We start from the raw sequence: 5,495 nt of genomic DNA, 5'->3' as shown, positions 1-5,495 counted from the left end.
TCCCCCGGGCCGGCCCCCTCGCGGCGGGGGGAGCGCCCGCCCCCCGGCACCGCCCGCCGGCAGGGACCGGCCCCGCAGAGCCCCCGGCCCCGCCCGCCGGGATTTGGGGGCGGGGGGGGGTGCGGGATGCGCCCCCGAGCCCCCCCCCACCCCCGGCCGGGCGGTGTCGGGCGGCCGCCGCGCCCCTCCCTCGCCCCCCGCCGTGCCCACGCGAATTCCCAAATCCACCGATTTCTGCCCAAAACGCGGGGCCGGGGCATCCGCTGCGCGCGCACGTGGCACCCAGGCGCCAGGACCCCGAACCCGCCGGGTCCCCGCCGCCCCCCCCAAGGACCCCCCACGCAAGAGGGCGGGGGGCTGTGAAACCGGATCCCCCCCCAGTTCATTCCCCCCGTTCCTCGGGGCCGCACCTGCGCTGCGGGCGGATTCCTCCCGCTCCGGGCGTGCCGGCCAGCGCCTCGCAGCGAGCTGCCCCCCCGGGGCGAGTGGCTCCCGGGGCGAGTGGCCCCCAGGACGGGGCGGGGGGGCTCCCCGGGACTCAGGCGCGGAGGGACCTGGGCAGGGAAACACCTGCCCCTTCCATTTTCCCAGGAAATCCCGACTTGAGCAGCCCTGGCTGGTGCGACATCCTGCCGGGGCAGCGGGTCCGTTTGTTCATTAAACCATTGTTGTTTAAAACCAACAGCCAACCGTCCCCGCAGAAATAAACACCGCCGTGCTGGCCTGCCGCGGGAATTTTCCCCCTTAACGAGGGCTCCCCCTCCCAAATCCATCACCCCCCCAGTCCTTGCTGCCGAGAGGAGCGTAACGCTGCAGCTGGGGCACGGGAGCGCTGCGGGGTCCGTCCGGGCAGGGGATCTGTCTGTCCGGGCAGGGGATCTGTCCGTCCGGGCAGCGGATCTGTCCGTCCGGGCAGGGGATCTGTCCGTCCGGGCAGCGGATCTGTCCGTCCGGGCAGGGGATCTGTCCGTCCGGGCAGCGGATCTGTCCGTCCGGGCAGGGGATCTGTCTGTCCGGGCAGGGGATCTGTCTGTCCGGGCAGGGGATCTGTCCGTCCGGGCAGCACCTTCCCGGCTCCGGGCAGTGGGGGCCGCAGAGCTGGCAGCTCCCCGCAGCCCTGGGCTCCCGGCAGCCGGTCCCAGGCATGACCTCGGAAAGGGCAAACAACCGGCCGGCTGCAAAACCAGCCGGGCCCGCTGCGCAGCCGTGCCGCTGGCCCTCGCGGGGCTCCCGGGCAGGCTGCGGCCACAGCCCGGTGCCTTCCCCGTGCGTCACCAGCGCCAGGAACGCCGTCAGGGGCAGAGAGGCCTCTGGGGCAGAGCAGACCCATCCAGCTGGTCTGGCCACCTCCAACGCCAGTCGGATACTTCAAAGGGCTCGTTCCTGGCTGTGGAGCATCTCAAATAACCCCCCTACAGGGAGCCTTCTTCCAAGCTTCCATCTGTTGGTGTCCTTATTAAATGTATGTGTTGCTGCTGCACGCTTTTACCGCCTGGCCTCCGTCAAAGAAAATCTCTCATCCCCTCACACAACGCTCCAAACCTCCCCACGGCCCCCCCTGGTTCAGCTGAAGCAAAAGTGTCACCAGGTCCCACCGCGGGAGGTGTCCGGACCCCCAGACACCAGCCCTGGCGCAGCGCTGACCCCCATCGCCCTGCAAACCTCCGGCGGCTGCGTAGAGGACAGCGAGGAAGGGGGGGCTGAGTGACACCCAGCAAAGCTCAGCCAGAAACCGAGAGGCTGAGGCAGAAGCAGAACTTCAACATCCCATTTCCCTGCATCTGCTGCGGGCGGGAGCCAGCAGCCTCCTGCCCACCCCCCGAAGCGACAGAGCTGATTCCTGCAGGTGAATTTTACACAAGGACATCTCCGAGGTGCAGCCCCGGCACCCCTCCCTCTCCCCTCGCCCCGATCCCCCCCGACCCTGGGGAGCTGCCAGGCTCCGCGCAGGGTGACAGAAACGCGGGTGGGGCGGGAGCAGCTGCAGAGGGGAAGAACGAAGGACGGACTGACTATAGCCCCCGACCTGCAGGCGAGGGAACCGGGTGCACGGGCGGAGGAAACCAGCAGCATCTTTCCATGGTGAAAGCTCCACGCAGAGAGGGGCCCAGCCGGGACCCCCGTCCCCAGCCCCGCCGGCAGGACGGAGACAGACGGGCCCTTGGCTCCCGGCCTGCAGCGCCCTGGGGCAGGGAGATACCAGAGCAGGGCAAGAGCAGAGCCCGCTCCCGCTTGCTGTTCATGACAGCAATTAAGAAAATGCCTCGAGTGGCATTTTCCAGCTTGGCACCCACCCCAGCCTGGCGGCAACACCGGCTGCAGCTCAGACGCTGCGGAGATAACCCGGCTGTCAGCCCCGCCGGTGGCTCTGCCTGCCTGGCGCAGCCAGCGCCGCCGCTCCGCGGAGCAGGGAGGACGCTGACCTCTTCGGAAAAAAAACTGCCAGCCCTTCCATCGGCAGGACGAGCCGCTGCCTGCACGGGCAGCAGCCAGACGGGCTGTTCTTCACACCCCTGTCACCCCCCGCCCCGGCCTAGGGCCCGGCTGTGCCAGGCACCGCGCAGCCGCAGCGCCTCAGGGGCACGGAGCAATGTACAGCCTGTGCACTGATGTACAGCCTAGCGATTACAGCCTGTGTACCCCCTGACGGTGTACACCCTACCGATGTCCACCCTCCTGCCAAGCACCAGCCCCTCCTCGGTGGGCCCGGGGAAGCGCTGGAGGAGCAGCCCCGGCCTTGGGGACCGTCCCTGCGGCAGCATCCCGCAGCATCCCCTGGGTGCAGCAGCATCCCGCAGCATCCCGCAGCATCCCAGAGACTCCCCTGGGCATGGCAACATCCCGGAGCGTCCCGGAGCGCCCCGCGGGCAGGGCCGGGGCCGGGCGGGCGGTGTTTCGCTAGAGGGCACTCCAGGATGGGATTTCGGAGGGTTCGGAGCTTCTCCGGCCCCCGTGGAGGCGAAGGGCCGGGGCTCTGCCGCTTCCCCCGGGCTCTACGGCCCCGCGGCCCCAGGATCGGGGGGGGGGGCCGCTCCTCAGCCCGAGCTCTGCCCTGTGCCCGGGTGGGGATGCGGGAGCCGGGGGGGCGGCCTGCGGGAGAGACTCCGGTGCGGTGGAACACGGGACGCAGCCGAGCTGAGCCTGGTGCTGAGCCTGGTGCTGAGCCTGGGGCTGAGCCGATGCCCTCGGAGCAGCCCAGAGGACCCTCTGGCATCGCCTCAGCCCGGGCGGGTGCCCCAGAGACCCCGAGCCCCGTCCCGCGCTCCTGCCCCGGAGCCCCGCACCCCACACCACCCGTGAATGGGCCCACGGCCTCACGCGTGGCTCCAGCAGCACCCACAGCAACGTCACGGCCGCGGCAGCTGCGGGGTGGAAGGCAGAAGCCGGCCCGACCCAACCCCACCGGCCTTTCGGGGCACGACCCCAAACCGCGGGGTCACGGGAGGGCAAATCTGCGGCAGCGACGTTCCCACGTTCCTTCTGCTCGTCCTGACCGTGGCCGAGCCACAGCCCAGATGCAGGTGACAGGACGGAGCAGCACAGCCTTGAACACTCCGGGATTCCCACCTCAGGGTCTGTCGCTGCCGTCTGCTCGCGGGGACCTGGGTGCCACTGGCCGCGGCAGCGCCCGGAGCAGCGGAGCGATGCCCAGCGTGGGACGGTGCTGCCGAGCCACCCAGCTCCCCCCGGGACCCTTCACAGCCCTGGGATGTGGCACTTCCCAGCGCTCCACATTCCATCCAAACAGCTCTACAAAAATAGAAGCGAAGGACACAACTGTCACACGGGAGCCCAGACGCCACCCGCCAGCCCCCGGGCTCCAGCTGTCCCTCCCCACCGAACTGCCATTAAATTCATAAACACAAGCATCTGGGGCTGCATTAAGAAGGACCCACATGAAAATCAAGGCACTGCTATTCCTGCGTTTTAAAAACAACCACAGCTTAATCTCGCTCGCCTGGATGCGAGCTCATGCAAAGCAGTTCAGTAGGAACAGGCTCAAGATGTGCGAGCTCCAGCCTGATTTTCACACTCATGATTTATGAACACGAGCATCTGCCTTCATCTTGCTGCTGCTTTACTCCGCTGACAACTCCTTCGCTCTCTTTGCTAAAAATAGCCGCGCGAGGCAAGCAGGAATGCTCCTCTGAGGTGTGGGCCAGGCCCTGGCTCCCTGGTTCCAGCCAGGACTCGGCGATGTTGGGGACCGCAGGCAGCACCTCAGCTATGACCTGGGTGCTGAGGGACGGGGCAGCGAGGAGGGCAGCGGGCGCAGGGAGAGGCCGAGGGAGGGGATAAAGGGCGAGGGGGGGGAACAAAACAAAGTTTGCTCAAGGTGGAGCAAAGGGGTGGGAAGGAGAGTCAGGTGAGTGCGTTGGGGCGGAAAGGAGCGGCCCCAGCACACGGGATGTTCTTTCTGCCTGGGAACTCCTCCGGCTTCTGCTGAGGAGCCGCTGAGGGTCTCCCCGCCAGCGGGGCTCACCGCAAGGAAATATTTCTGTGTGCCCGAAAGCGGTTGGGTTGATTTACAGACAAGAGGCCTCCAGTTCTCTGGATCCCAGCTCGCCCGCGTTCCCTTTTGCTTTCAGTGCCCAAGCTGGTGGGTGAGAACCAGCTCCCCTGTCCCTGGCCAGGGCTTTCAGTGGCCACCAAAGCTCTGGGCAGGGGAGAAGGAGAAAGAGAAGGAGAAGGAGAGGGAGAGGGAGAGGGAGAGGGAGAGGGAGAGGGAGAGGGAGAGGGAGAGGGAGAGGGAGAGGGAGAGGGAGAGGGAGAGGGAGAGGGAGAGGAGAGGAGAGGAGAGGAGAGGAGAGGAGAGGGAAGAGCCTCCCCCCAGTTTAACCACTCTGACTTTCTGACTTTCTTTCTTCCCCCCCGCCTCTGCCGGCCCCGGTCCAGCTGCTGCCGGGACGGACCCAGACCCCGGCCCGGGCTCCCCCCACCCGCACTCACCGGGGGGTCCCGGGCTCCCGCCGCTCCTGGCTCTGGGCCGCCCCCATGGCCGGGCCGGGCAGTGCTGCCGCCGCTCGCCGGCCCCCGCGCGTCCCCGCCCCGCGGGAGGGACCGGGAGGGATCCGGGAGGGACCCGGGAGGGATCCGGGAGAGACCGGGAGGGACCCGGGAGGGACCCGGGAGGGATCCGGGAGGGACCGGGAGAGACCCCGGAGGGACTCGGGAGGGACCCGGGAGGGACCGGGAGGGACCGGGAGGGATCCGGGAGGGACCGGGAGAGACCCCGGAGGGACCCGGGAGGGACCCGGGAGGGACCGGGAGGGACCGGGAGGGACCCGGGAGGGACCGGGAGGGATCCGGGAGGGATCCGGGGGGGACCGGGAGGGACCCGGACAGCGGGACAGCAGCTGCCCCCGGGGCGGCCCCGCCGGGGGGTCCCGCCGCAGGGCTGGGACCCCAGTGCAGGCAGCGGGCAGGCAGCTGCCGGTCCCAGCAATGCAGCTCAGGCAGGGGCCGGCATGGGACAAGTGTCCGAACCGTTGGGG

The sequence above is a fragment of the Athene noctua genome, chromosome 28 (genome assembly GCF_965140245.1).
Source record: "Athene noctua chromosome 28, bAthNoc1.hap1.1, whole genome shotgun sequence".
NCBI lineage: Eukaryota > Metazoa > Chordata > Aves > Strigiformes > Strigidae > Athene > Athene noctua.
This window is presented reverse-complemented; position numbering follows the sequence as displayed.